Below are 15,181 nucleotides of genomic sequence, written 5' to 3' on the forward strand. Positions count from 1 at the left end.
ATTCCCTCTTATCCCATGACAGCTTACTTTGCTTATGAGCCTTTGGTGAGGGACCTTGTCAAAGGCTTTCTGAAAATCTAAGTACACTATATCCATTGGATCCCCCCTGCTCAAAGAATTCTAGTAGATTGGTGAGGCATGATTTCCCTTTACAAAAATCACATTGACTCTTCCCCAACAAATCATGTTCATCTATGTGTCTAATAAGTGGGATTTAATTTCCACTTTTTAAAGGATGCCTTTTTGCCTCTGTTTCTTTTACTTTGTTGTTTAGCCACAGTGGCACTTTTCCAGTCCTTTTACTATGTGTTTTAATTGGAGATATACATTTAAATTGAACTTCTATTATGTTGTCTTTAAAAAGGTTCCATGTATCTTGCAGGGATTTCACTTTTGGCACTATACCTTTTAATTTCTGTTTAACTAACTTCCTCGTTTTTGTGTAGTTTCCCTTTCTGAAATTAAATGCTACCGTGATGGGCTGCTGTGGTGTTTCTTCCCTCTCACACAGGGATGTTGCATTTTATTATGTTATGGTTACTATTACCAAGCAGTTCAGCTATATTCACCTCTTGCACCAGATCCTGTGCTTAGGACTAAATCGAGAATTGCCTCTCCTCTTGTGGGTTCCAGGACTAGCTACTCCAATTAGTAGTCATTTAAGGTGTCAAGAAACTTTATCTCTGCATCCCATCCTGAGGTGACATGTACCTAGTCAATATGGGGATAGTTGAAATCCCTATTATTATTGAGTTTTTAATTTTTCTAGCCTCTCTAATCTCCCTGAGCATTTCACAGTCACTATCACCATCCTAGTCAGGTGGTCGGAAGTATATCCATACTGCTATATTCTTATTATTCAAGCATGGAATTACTATCCATAGAGAGTCTATGGTATGGTTTGGTTAATTTAAGATTTGTACTTCATTTGACTCTGTGCTTTCTTTCACATATAGTGCCACTCTCCCACCAGCATGATCTATTCTGTTCTTTTGATATATTTTGTACCCTGGTATTACTGTTGATAATCCTGTTGATTATCATCATTTACTCCTGAGGACATTCTGCACCAAAAAATTAAAAATTCTGTGCCAAAAAATTAAAAATTATGCATACAACATTTTAAAATTCTCCAAGTTTTATTTGTCAATAAATAAATGTAGAGGCTCCAGCATGGCAGTGGGGAGCACAGGCCACTGGCTGCACAAGGGTGGGTGATCGTCCTGTAGCCTCCCCACCCTCCACCCTGGGGACATGGTCTCAGTGGTGAGGCTGCACCTGATCCTGACACATCACAAGGCCTAGGCCTGCCGCAGAAACACCTTCAGGCTCTGCCTCTCTGCACCAGGCACACCCGGTATGGGGCACGCAGGCTAACCAGGCAGGATCCAAGTGTGTGTGTGTGTGGGAGGGTTCAGTGTGGGGGGATCCGGGTGTGGTGTGAGAGGATTCTGTGTGGGACAATCTGGGTGCAGGCAGCTCAGTGGGGGGTCTAGGTGTGGGTGGATCTGGATGCACAGAGGCTCACTGGGCGGGTTCCAGATGCAGAGGCAATGGGACACTGCAGGGGCTTCCAGGTGAAAGTGGTTGGGGCACAGCAGAGGGGTTTGGGTGTGGACGTCTTAATAGCAGGAGGTCTGGGTGCTGTGGGAGTGGGGCCTGGTGGGGTTGGGGTCTGGGTGCAGCTAATTGGGGATCAGTGGTGTGGGGGTCTGGATGTGGGGGCTCAGGATGGTGCAGGGGGTGGGGCTTATCAGGATGGGGGTTTGAGTGCAGGGAGATCAATGGGGGGTGGTCTTGGTGCAATGGTGGGGGTCCAGAGGCAGGGGGTCTGGGTGCAGGGGCTCCAGCTGCAGGGGTTGAGGTTCAATAGGGTGGGGTTCATATATGGAGGGCTAGGGGGGTTCTGGGTGTACAGGATGAGACTTGGTGGGGGTGTCTGGGCATGGGAGGTCCAGATTCACAGGGGTAGGGCAGATGAGGGAGCAGCTTCCTGTACAGTGACCCCTCCCCCAGCAGCTGAGGAGCCACGCGGGCAGGAAGCAGGGGAGGATGCTGAGCTTCCTGAAGTCGGGGGCAGTTTCTGGGGGTGGGTCTGACATAGCCCCAGCCACTCCTTGTAGGAAGTCCCATCCTCTCCTGTCTCCAAGACTAGCAGCTGATCCTGGCTCAGGTTAGGAGCCACTGGCTGGAGTGCCTGAAACAATGTACCTGCACAGCTAGGGAGTGGTGCACGACTGCTCTTGCAGTTTCCCTTTGTTTCATTGTCAGAAAGTAATTTTTCTGTGGGGAAGCAAAGAAATCTGAGGGGGACATTAATTCTGTGCATGCGCAGTGGTGCAGAATTCCCCCAGCAGTAATCATTCCACCAGGTTTCTGTGATGCCTATTATATCAATATCCTCATTTAATATGGGGAACTCAAATTCACCCATCTTATTATTCAGAAAATGAATTGTTTATTTTCCAATGGGACAGCAGGTGCTAGCAGCCCTGGAAGTGCCCAAGGTACTGGTCTTTTAAACAGTGACATGTTATGTCTAGAAAAATCTATTTTAAGTGTTTTAAGATATGTCTTACATTTATCACTTGTATTTTTCTTTTCACACTGAGCCCTGTAAAGTTGAAATCCTGGTACTAGGCCACATCATATATATGAAACTTATATATAAATTTTTACATCTCAGCCTGAAGATATGTCTTTTTTAGGGCAAATGAGTTTAATGTTGGAGTGAGCCTGCCCTTGTCTAAACATAGAGTTAGATATGTTTCTTGTCTTAGATAGCTATAGGCTGTCCATCTGTCTGACTGGCTACGCATTTTAGTGAATGCTTCAAAATAGTATGTAGGTGTCACAAACCCAGATTAAGAATAGCATAGAAAAGACAAATGAGGTCAAGACAAAACACAGCACAATAATTGGAGAAATGGAGGATTGTGGAGTTTTGTTAACCAAACAGTGAAAGTAGGAAGGATTTATTGAAGAAATGGAGAGGAAGGGAGGGAAAAGAAGGTCTTTTGTGTACAAGTAGTGGGAGACTGTTCAAAGGCTAATGGCAGCATGTATGGTGGTGCAAAGAGTGTGAGGGAGATCAGTAGGAAAGGCAATTTGGGAAGTGTGCAGTGGAAAAGTTGGGGATAAGGAAACAACATGGGGGAGATTATGTAGGGTTGGAAATAGGGATGAGGATCTTGAATTTTATTTACTATGAGGTAGGAAGATAATGAAGAGATGCAGGGACTGACATAGATGGAGAGCAGAAGATAATGTAAGCAGTAGCATTTTGAAGCAGAAACGCAAAGTCAGAGGTAAGGATGTTGAAGAGGGAAAGGTTACATAAATCAAGGTGAAAAATTGCCAAGGCCTGAACAAGTGCTTTGCAAGTGGGAATAGTGAGGGAAAGGAAGATATTGATGATATTAAATGGAAAGAAATGACAAGAATTAGTGAGGGGCTGGAAAGGGGAGGAGAAGAGGAGGAGACTAAAAAATTGCCTTAAAGTTCTGAGTTTGAACTGGTGGTTATTCTTTTATAAGATAGACCAAACCAGCCACAAAAGTAAACTCCTGTTTCACCACACTGGCTAACAAGAAAACATAAAGGCAGTTTCCTCAGGCATTCCAGTTCTTATATCACCACCAAAAACACTGGATTCAGAGATGAGTGGTTCTTTACAACCAGTCTCATCAAATAATAAGTTCTTCTGATCCCAAAGGACCAGCCACACACCCAGGTCAATATACAACTTAGATCTTACCCAAAGTTTACGCTGATGCCAATCCCTTAGTATCTAAAATCTAAAGGTTTATTTATAAAAAGAAAGAAAGGTGAGAGTTAAAATTGGTTAAAGGAAACAATTACATAGAGTAATGGCAAAGTTCTTGGTTCAGGATTGTAGCAGTGATGGAATAAACTGCTATCTTAAGTCAAGTCTCTGGAGTACATCCACAGCTTAGATGGGTCATTCAGTCCTTTGTTCAGAGCTTCAGTTTGCAGCAAGGTTCCTCCACAGGTAAGAAGCAGGATTAAAGACAAAATGAAGGTGTTTCCAGGGCCTTTTATATCTTCTGCCATGCAGAGGGACAGGGCCGGCTTTAGCAAGAGCGGGGCCCGATTCCTGGGGGCGGGGCTTGCTGCAAGCCCCGCCCCCAGGACCCGAGCCGCGCCGCGGCTAAATTTTCTTACTATGGAAAATTACAGGAACAAGATGGACTTTGGAGTCACATGGGCAAGTCACATGTCCATGCATTTCGCCTAGTCACAGCAGGAAATTTCATTAAGTGTAGATACTCATCTCCCATGGTCCATTGTCAGTTAAATATTCTTTTGATGGGCCACTCAATTTGAATAGTCCCTCCATGATGTGCTGGCTAATTTGAACTTCAGGTATAGAGCCAATATTTATAACTTCAAATACAAAAATGATACATGGTTACAGAAAGCATAATCATAACCAGAAAACCATAACCTTTTCATAGGCATCTTACTCAACAAACTTTGTATAATATTTGCTGCAAATATATAACAGTGGTTGCAACAATGATCTATATGGTCATATTTTATTTAGATAACATCAGAAAAGGATAATGGGTTTGTCAGTTTTGTAGTTTGAGACAGTGACATGAAATCCAAGAAAATATATTTGACTGATTGCTGGATATGCAAAACTGAATATGGATAAGAGTTTGGTGATAGAGGAGTGGATCTCTGAATCATCCAGGGAATGCAATCACTTCACAGGGAAGATTTAGGGCTTGATTCACTATTATTTTACTCCTATTTTATACTAAAGTAATTAATTTACTTCAGTGTTGGAGTAACACAGTGGTGAATCCAGCCCTTAATATTTTAAAAGTTGTTAAACACTTACAGTACTTCTGATTGTAATTTGAGGAAGATAAAGGAGAATAGGCCCTCCCCCCCCCGAAAGTTGCCACCTTTTTGCCTCTTAAAAATAAAGAACCAGTTTGTTTTGAAGCATGAAAAGTTTTACAATGAATTGCCCTTCTTCCAGTAATATTTTAATTCACTTACTTCCTCATACCTATAAATAAAATATTTGTCAAAACACTCTGCATGTGTCTCTACAATATTAGAGAGACAAGGTGGGTGAGCTAATATATTTTATTGGACCAACTTCTGTTGGGGAAAGAGACAAACTTTCCATCTTACACAGAGCTCTTCTTCAGGTCCTGAAAGCTCGAAAGCTTGTCTCTCTCCCCAAGAGAAGTTGGTCCTTGTCTCTCTAGTATCCTGGGACCAAGGTGGCTACAACAACATCTGTAAAATATTGTAATTAGCTGTACACATACAAATAGATAACTCCATTCTTGTTGGAGTCAATGTTCAACTTCATTATTAGCAGTGCAGCGTGGAATATTCATGTTCATGCATAACTCCATAAGATATGGTTAGTTGCAGTATTTTCCTGAGGTACATTCTCTTTCAGGAAGTTACTAGCAATGTTTACATTAGTAAACTCAAAACAGCTAAAAGGGCAACAGAAACTAAAGTGATAAAATAGGGTGGCAATGAGGTGTGTAAATGAAGACATTTAAAAATATAAAAAGAATGGGATGGAGAATTATCAGTAGAGTTAGACAGAGAAATAATAAAAATGAAGAACAAAACTTAGTAATAAGTGGAAATATACAGAAACCACCTAAAGTAATATTAGGGGATTTTTCCAAGCACAGTAAATGAAAGTAGAAGAATGATTTCAAATCAATTTGGCCACTTTAAATTGGAAACAGAGAACTTAGGGAAGTGGTGTCTGAACTGTGGGAGCAGCAAAGAGTCCTATGGCACCTTATAGACTAACAGACGTATTGGAGCATGAGCTTTTGTGGGTGAATACCCACTTCGTCGGATGCATGTATTGGGGGTGGTGTGGAGGAACATTGTGGGGAGGGTGGGCAGGGCCCGAGCCAGCCCCCACAGGTGGTGGGGAGGGAGCCCCACCCAGCCTTACTTTGCCCTCTGTTCTGCTCTCGTCCCACCCACTCCTGTGGCCCCGGCCTCAGCCCTGGGCTCCTGGCCCGGCGGCAGCTCCAATCCTCTCCTGGCCCTGGCTGCAGCCGCAGCCCAGCCTTGGCCTATGGCCCCAACCACGGTTCCACCCCCAGCCCTGCTCCTGGCCCCAGATCTGCCCCTAGTCATGGCCCTGGCCTCGGCTCCCGACCTGGCTGTGGCTCCAGTCCGAGCTCGGCCCCCGGACCCGACCATGGCCCCACTCCCAGCTGCAGTGGCCCCAGCCCTGACCATGGCCCCATTCCCAGCCCAGCTCCCAACCACAGCTGAGGGTTGGGAGTGTGGACAGGGGCAAGTGGGGGCATGCTGTCAAAAGTTTGGGGACCACTGACTTTGAGAAAGGAAAAAAGAAACAGAAGGGTTGTTAACATTGCCATATGTAGGACTGGAAGGAATTTCCCCCCAAATCTCATTGGCAGTGACCTTGATTTTTTTTCACTTTGCTCTGCAGAGTGTGGTTGTGGGTCACTTGCCAGGATTATCTGAGTATATCTCATTTAATTATTTCCCTGCTGTTGCAGGGGCCTTCAGCACTGGTGCACCTTGGTCCATTCTATTATTTGCCTGTTGCTCATAATAGTCTAGTCTCCTGTGGGTCTCATTTACTTTGGTCTTATTTCCTTTGTTGGGTTTAGTGTGCCAGAGGTGATGGTGGCCTGTGAGATACAGGAGGTCAGACTAGATGAACTTCTAGTGCTATTCTATGTCTCTAAGTAAGCATTTCATATCCATCTTTAGATCAGTGGGAAAGCAGGGATAAATTTTTGAAAAGGGAGATAGCACATCTGATATAAACAGCTATTAAAAGGTTGCTAAACTAAGGGCAGGACTACACTACAGAATTACTCCTTTATAACTGCATGGCTCAGGGGTGTGAAAAATCCACACCCCTGTGCCTCCTAGTTACTCCAACATAATCGCAAGTGTAAACAGTGCTATGTGGGCATAGAGCTTCTCCCATCCACATAGCTACGGCCTCTGATGGAGGTGGATTAACCATCAGCTGGAGAGCTCTCTCCCCTCTCTTAGACTAGAGCGTCTTCATTAAAACGGTACAGCACTGCAGCTACAGCAGCATAGCTACATTGGTGCAGCTGTACCGGATGCAGAGTTTTAAGTGTAGACCTGTTTCGGGTCAAAGTTGCACATATACCTTAATGTTGAGGAAAACCAGCAAGTAACTTAGTGATTTTTTTCAAAACCTAATGCACTTTCAATAATGTATTTAAGATAAGCAACCACAGCTACTTTATAGTATTTTATTAAATGCTTAGGACATTTGGTCAGGGCTGGGGACCCAAAACTCCTAGGTTCCCTTTTGATTCATTACAGGTGATTAACCCCCTCTGTGTCTCAGCTATTGGTATGTTTAGGTTACTAATAAACATCTTCACAAGGATCTTCTGAGGATTAATTAATTTATCTTTACACATCATTTTGGGCTGATTGTAAGCCAAGTGAAATCAGTGGGAGTCTTTCCATTTACTTCAATGGGCTTTGAGTCAGGCCTTTTGAAATTATTGGGTGAAAGATGTTATAAGAAGTGCAAAGTATTAGTAAGAGGAGAGACAAACCAGGAACTGATTGAGCAGTAATTTTTTTTCAGACATTGTCTGGAAATTCTTCAACACTTGGAAGGGGGCAAGTTTGGATACTGACTCAGGGTCGTGTGTTCTGGTGAGAATTAGGTAGGAACTCATCCCATTTACAGGAAACAAGAAGTCAAGTTAAGTAGTGTGTACTGAATAAGTAAGTAATACATAAATTAAATTAAATTAAATTAAAAATACAGCACACTGATCAGGAACCTGATTTGTGGATTATTCTGGAAAAAGGTAAAAAATAAAATATCTTATTCCCAGGTACAGAGGAATTGAAAAGGCTAACAATATATATATTGTGATATCAGTGCAACATATTGAAGAAAATATACACGATATACAATTTCACACCCAAACTCACTTAGTGTTTGTGTGTGAAATTAAGGTATTTGTTACAGTTATTTTGTATGAAACATTTGCGATACATTGGTCATTATTGGATAAAAAAGAATATCATTGCCTTAGAGATGGTGTGGAAGAGAGTGAGGAAGCTGATATCAAATCTGAGATTGTTTATAAGGCAATATTAAGGATATATTCTAATTACAAAAGTACAGATATTAACATTGCATAACAGATTTTCAAATGTATTAAAGGGGCGGATAAAATCAAGAGAAGGTATTATTTTACACAGGTGACATCAAGAGACAAAGATATTTAGTTTTAATATTTTACATAGGGGATTTTAGTGTAAATTAAGTATCATATTGACAGCTCAGAGGACTTAAGTCTTCTTACCACAGATCAGGTAGACTATGGGAGCAATACAGTAAGCCTCCGCACACTATCCAGCCGTGTTCTTTAACTGTAAACTGGGAGGAAAATTACATTTGAAGAGGGGAGATCGGTCCCTCTCCTTTCAGACCTTGGCTTTTCTGCTGATACTGACAAATCGTGCTAGTGGTGGGGAATTTGTTTGTTTGTTTGAACACCTGTCAACTGCGAACTGGATTGGGAGGAGGAATGATTTCACACAAGCCTCTGAATAATCATCAGATGATAACTTTTGTTTTTTGTTAGGTGGTGAAAGGCGCATCGTTTTCAGAAATGTGGGGGTGGGGAATCAGAAGAGGGGGGAGGATTAAAATACAGTTTCAATAGGAAGGTATTTTAGGTTAGGCAGACTTTACTAGTTGCCAGAGATTTTTTACTTTCTTCTTTCTTGATAGCGCTTCATTGTATTCCAGTGAATGTAGATTCATTGCGACACGTGGGCTCACGTTGAAAGCCGTCTCTGAGTGTGTCACTGTTTGTTTAATTTTTGTAAAGGCTGCTCTGTTTGGTTGGAATATTTTTTTCTACTGTGCTGTGGAATTAGCTGCTATATAAAATAAGTGTCTCGAAAGGGCATGGGTAAGAGTGCATAGAAAGAGTTAAAATTTGACCTTACAGCATATGTATCGACTCTTGCTTTTGATTGATTATGGTAATTAAAATCCTTGTGTGAAGGCAGCTAGAAATGCAAGAGAGAGGTAGATTGCCGGCCACTAAAGTTAGACGATATAAATAGCTGTGAAAAGTGGATGTCCTCTGTACTGTTTAATAGATATCACTGGAAGAAGGTCTTCTGAAATGAATATGCTATAAATTATGTTCCACCCTCTTGCAAAGTAACCCGAATAACGTAATATTCATTGTTTATTACAAGACAAATATTTAAAATGAAAATTTAACCTTGATTATATTTTTCCATTTGATATTTCTACATAACTAGCTCATTATATCACATTCTAATCATAGTCTTTTTCTCTGATCAAGCAAAAAGGGTGATAAATGCTAATCGTATTGCTGCAGTTTCCTTCATTTCGCTTTAATTCAGGAAATCTCAGGCCCACGTCTTTTTCTTTTAATGTGATTTTAGCCTGACTGGGTACCTGAGAAAGTACCGCTACTAAATTATAGGATGCATTTCGCTCTTTAGAAGCAACATCAAAGAATGTAAGTTGTCTTTTCCATTTTTAAAGGCTGTGAGGTTTCACGGATGCACACGGCTGAATCGATCGCTTCGATTAAAGAAATGCTACACCAATCCGATCCAATAGGGGGCTCCTCTTCGGCCTCTGTATCCGAGGGGAAGTTTCTCCTTCTACTGGCAGAGTGTGTGTCGCTGTCCGCTAACATGATGTAATAGTTCTCAGGGTCTAACTCTGCTCTGCAGCTGCAGATCTCAGGGACAGTCACACAAGAGTGTTGTCTCCTGTGCTGTTTTTCACAGTAGCCTATCTTTAATTTAATGGCCTTTTCAACGAGCCATTTACCCACCCAAGTGCGGCAGTTCTGCCTGATTTCCCCTTGTTGCAGGTTTGCTGAGATATTGAGGGTCCGGCTTTCATGTGTTCCTAAAGCATTCGAGCTGCGATCCGTTTGGGCAATTTTTCTAAGGATTTAGGGATTGCAGATTTTGGGACCCCCACGTCTCCAGCATGAGCCGGAGCTGCTCACAACTGATTTCAGACACGGGGTATTATTTGTACCATAGACCAAGAAGCCACGTGTGACTCCAAACTAATCTGCTTTTTGCACCCGAAAGCGGTGATGGAAAATCCCCTACAAGTTCTGGTCCATTCAAATCGAAGTGACACAGATAAACAAGTCCCGATTTCCCACGCAAACAATTCGAGTCTATTACCGAGGTTGATTGTGATTCCAGGGCCGCGTGTCCCTCTAGAGAGAACAGAGGACCCAACTGTTGGCAGCGATTCTCTGACAATCTAACGAACGTCCCCATTAAAACGAGCTCTTCCTATTGGATCTGCAGCCCCGAAGCGATGTCATGTGCTTTCTCTTTTTAGGGTTGGTAAAGCCTCGTAAAAAGCAGCTAATATACCAGCGAAGCACCTTTGCAAAAGACAGAGGCTCTCTGATAACCTGGACTGTTACTGTCCTGGGTGCTGGTGACAACGCCTCGGTGTTCAGCCAGTGTGTGGATCGGGTTACTGTCGGGGCAGCGTTCCTGAAGGCATTTCACTCACCTCGGCCACAGCAGTTGCCTTATGCCGGATCCCTTGGGGGAATGACGTATTGCCTCGGCAGGAGCACGGGATTCAGCCACCCAGGTCTGAACCAGTGCGCAGGTTAGGCTGAGATGCGCAGAAGCTTCTGACCTGCATCTTTATACAATTTTCACATCCACTCTAACGGGACAGATGTTAGCGAGGTCCGGGCATTGCAGTGTCCGTAGAGATAACTGAGGGAAACTGGAACTCTCCCCAAATTGTCCTCGCCTGTCTTTTCAGCCGAGTGCCTACCCAGCGCCCGGAAGAAGGGTGCCTTTCATTACTGTGATGGACAAAGATTCAGGAATCAAGGAGAGAGTTTGCTGGAGGATTCCAGACGTCTTTGGGAACAGAAAGGTACGTGAAGAACTGTCACTCTCTAGGTACGGATGCGGTTCTGGACCGTGAGACAGTGTCCGAGTATTAGCATCACTGTTCAGGGACTGGCTGGGCGTCCCGCCAGTGCTAACAAAATCCTCCCTGGGAGTGTCTGTCTCTCTTGGCGCGGGTCTTTGCCTCGTCTGAAGTGTCCATTCGCCCCCAGAGTCGCCATTCTATGCTGAGCATCTTCAGGGTTCCCAAGTCCAAGTTAAAGCCCACAGCCACGGCCTAACTCTGCTCCGGAGCTCCATAAATGTGGTCATTATGTGGTAGATCCGAATTACAACGCAGCGGTGATACTCCCTTTCTGGGAACGGGACACCTGGTAGCTCTGGACGTGGTGCGCACAGGAAGGTTACCTGGTGATCCTAACTGTGGCACTGAATGGACGCTCAGCCAGATGTTTGAGACGGTTATGATTTGTTACAGCCAACTGAGCCCAGTTCTGCGCCTCTTTCCTCTGACTCCAGAGCACCCAGGACGGCCAATGGTAATGGCGAAGCAGCTCTCTCAATCACGGTCAATATTGGCTTGTTCTTCCCTGATTCACGTCCTTCTGGATTTTAGTGAGGTGGCAGGAAATTAAGTAAGTGCTGCAGTCAGTCTCAGCTTCTGTTTATTCAGCAACATGGTTTCCATTTCCGGGTTGGTTTTGTGTTTTTCAGTCCTACCTGCACCAAAGCGCCACTCCCAGAAGAAAAGTCTTGTACAGAAGAAATGTCTTACTTAGGACTCCGGTGTCTGTAAAGACTTCATTGGTCCCCTTTCAAAATATTATTTACCACCCGAATCCCCGGTGGGAAGAAGAAGTGACGTTTTCTTGGATGTCGGTGGTTTTATGGCCTGTTTGGAATCCATTCTCCATAAGTTGTATTTCTAACCTAGCAGAACTTTAATGCAACGTTAACGGTAAATAGCACTTTCAATCCATCTCATTTTCAAGTTTATATCTAGAAAGGAAAAGAACTCAGTGAATGAAACTGAGGCAAGAGATTAAATTAACTAGTGAACATCAGAGTTACATTTAGACTAAAATATTATTTTATCGTCAGCTTTTCTGTTGTGAAGACAGTTTAACTCTTAAGGAAGAGAAATATTTTTGCTAAGGATCAGTTGAACATTTAATAGTGCTCTTTATTTGGATCAGTTCGATTACATTGCTGCTGTTTTCAATTAAAAGAGAGGATTGGTTTTAGGTTTGCAACTTTAAGCAGCAGATTGTGACACCGTTCGTTACTCATGCTGGTGAGGCGTTACTCACTCGAGTAGTTCCATTAATTTTAGCAGAGCTACTAGTGTGAGGAAGAGTTCAGCAATGTGAGCAAGGAGTTCATAAGCTGAGTTCAATGGATTGATGTCAAAGTAGCCATAGCCATGGGAGCTCTTCAAGTCATCCCTGCTAAATACCTCAAGACCGAGTCATTGGATCCAAAAGTCGCATGTTTTCCATAACGTCAACTCTCAAAACAAAAACAAAATGTAAAAATATCACTGATGACATCATTAATGTCAGAAGTTCTGAGGAGCGAGGGTTTTTCCTTTAGCCTGGGGAGTTAAACTGGCAGCCCAATCACATAAACTATTGCAGAATTTCAGCTGTCCCCTTGCAGGAAAATAGTCTGCGAAAGCGATCCGAGTCTTGCTAAGGGTGAAAAGCAACAGAGGGTCCTGTGGCACCTTTGAGACTAACAGAAGTACTGGGAGCATAAGCTTTCGTGGGTAAGAACCTCACTTCTTCAGATGCAAGTAATGAAAATCTCCAGAGGCAGGTATATATCAGTGTGAAGATAACGAGGTTAGTTCAATCAGGGAGGGTGAGGTGGTCTGCTAGCAGTTGAGGTGTGAACACCAAGGGTGGAGAAACTGTTTCTGTAGTTGGATAGCCATTCACAGTCTTTGTTTAATCCTGATCTGATGGTGTCAAATTTGCAAATGAACTGGAGCTCAGCAGTTTCTCTTTGGAGTGTGGTCCTGAAGTTTTTTTGCTGTAAGATGGCTACCTTTACATCTGCTATTGTGTGGCCAGGGAGGTTGAAGTGTTCTCCTACAGGTTTTTGTATATTGCCATTCCTGATATCTGACTTGTGTCCATTTATCCTCTTGCGTAGTGACTGTCCAGTTTGGCCAATGTACATAGCAGAGGGGCATTGCTGGCATATGATGGCATATATAACATTGGTGGACGTGCAGGTGAATGAGCCGGTGATGTTGTAGCTGATCTGGTTAGGTCCAGTGATGGTGTTGCTGGTGTAGATATGTGGGCAGAGTTGGCATCGAGGTTTGTTGCATGGGTTGGTTCCTGAGTTAGAGTTGTTATGGTGTGGTGCGTGGTTGCTGGTGAGAATATGCTTAAGGTTGGCAGGTTGTCTGTGGGCGAGGACTGGCCTGCCTCCCAAGGTCTGTGAAAGTGAGGGATCATTGTCCAGGATGGGTTGTAGATCACTGATGATGCGTTGGAGAGGTTTAAGCTGAGGACTGTAGGTGATGGCCAGTGGAGTTCTGTTGGTTTCTCTTCTGGGCCTGTCTTGTAGCAGGAGGCTTCTGGGTACACGTCTGGCTCTGTTGATTTGTTTCTTTATTTCCTTGTGTGGGTATCGGAGTTTTGAGAATGCTTGGTGAAGATCTTGTAGGTGTTGGTCTCTGTCTGAGGGGTTGGAGCAGATGCGATTGTACCTCAGTGCTTGGCTGTAGACGATGGATCGTGTGGTGTGACCGGGGTGGAAGCTGGAGGCATGAAGGTAGGCGTAGCGGTCGGTGGGTTTTCGGTATAGGGTGGTGTTAATGTGGCCATCGCTTATTTGTACGGTGGTGTCCAGGAAGTGGACCTCCCGTGTAGATTGGTCCAGGCTGAGGTTGATGGTGGGGTGGAAGCTGTTGAAAGCATGGTGGAATTCTTCCAGGGTCTCCTTCCCATGGGTCCAGATGATGAAGATGTCATCAATATAGCGTAGGTAGAGAAGGGGCATGAGTGGACGAGAGCTGAGGAAGCATTGTTCCAGGTCAGCCATAAAAATGTTGGCATATTGTGGGGCCATGCGGGTGCCCATAGCGGTGCCACTGGTCTGGAGGTATAGATTGTCACCAAATTTGGAATAATTGTGCGTGAGGATAAAGTCACAGAGCTCAGCAATAAGTTGTGCTGTGTCATCATCAGGAATACTGTTCCTGACAGCTTGTATTCCGTCTGTATGTGGGATGTTTGTGTAGAGAGCCTCTACATCCATGGTGGCTAGAATGGTGTTTTCTGGGAGGTCACCAATGCATTGTAGTTTTCTCAGGAAATCTGTGTTGTCACGGAGATAGCTGGGAGTGCTGGTGGCGTAGGGTCTGAGTAGGGAGTCAACATATCCAGACAGTCCTTCAGTGAGAGTGCCAATGCCAATTGCTAAGGGTGATCTCCCTCATACCCCACCTTGTATCCAGATTCTACTCTGTGTTCTTAGAACCCGATGTCTTTCTGGCTCTCCCACTGGACCAACATCCTAAGGAAAGCACGTGGGTGGGTAACTTCTTCATATGCTTTCGGAGTAATAAATAGTTTTTGTGCCACCCGCGAATCGGTTTTAATCACTCTCTCCCTTTATTTACAGAGCAAAGTGCAAGGTCATTGAGATCTGTAACACTTTTAATAAACATACAAGCAAGTATTGATGGGGGCACCTACCCTCCTGCACATAACTCGGTTAAGAGAAGCAGATCCCAGTGCAAACTGCAAGAGTTGTGCAGCTAGAAATTCAGGGCCTGATCCTGCGTCTGTTGAAGTCAATGGGAGCTTTGCCATTGATTTCAGTGGTCGTAGGATCAGAATCTTAGTGCGGTGATCATTCTCCTTTCTCCCGAATAATCCAAGTTCATTTACATTAGTAAGTGAGCTCAGATGTAAGCAAAAAGAAGTGGGCGGGAAGAGCTCAGAATAAAACCACTCCACTGAAATTAGTTAGAGACAAAGATGACTTTTACGTTTTTCAAATGGCATTTTAAGATGCGGAAGAATTTTGTGCTAAGCCAAGAGCTTGCTAGGGCAGTGGTGAGCTCTGTTAAATGAGAGCTGTTACTTCCCTTTCACACGTCACTTCTACGCCTAGATGTACTGACAGCATGGCTTGGGCGTTTTCCCTTGCTAATGCTGGCTGTTATGTTCCAGATGTGTACGGAATCGGCAGGATCTCCGGC

The 15,181-nt window shown here is 43.8% G+C and overlaps 1 protein-coding gene across 4 annotated transcripts in view; it reads left to right on the forward strand.

The window, feature by feature from the left end:
* Positions 1 to 15,181, forward strand: part of LOC117881581 (protocadherin alpha-C2-like) — a 287,284-nt gene that overhangs the window by 119,031 nt on the left and 153,072 nt on the right. The window lies entirely within an intron of this gene.

The sequence above is a fragment of the Trachemys scripta genome, chromosome 8, assembly GCF_013100865.1.
Source record: "Trachemys scripta elegans isolate TJP31775 chromosome 8, CAS_Tse_1.0, whole genome shotgun sequence".
Lineage (NCBI taxonomy): Eukaryota > Metazoa > Chordata > Testudines > Emydidae > Trachemys > Trachemys scripta.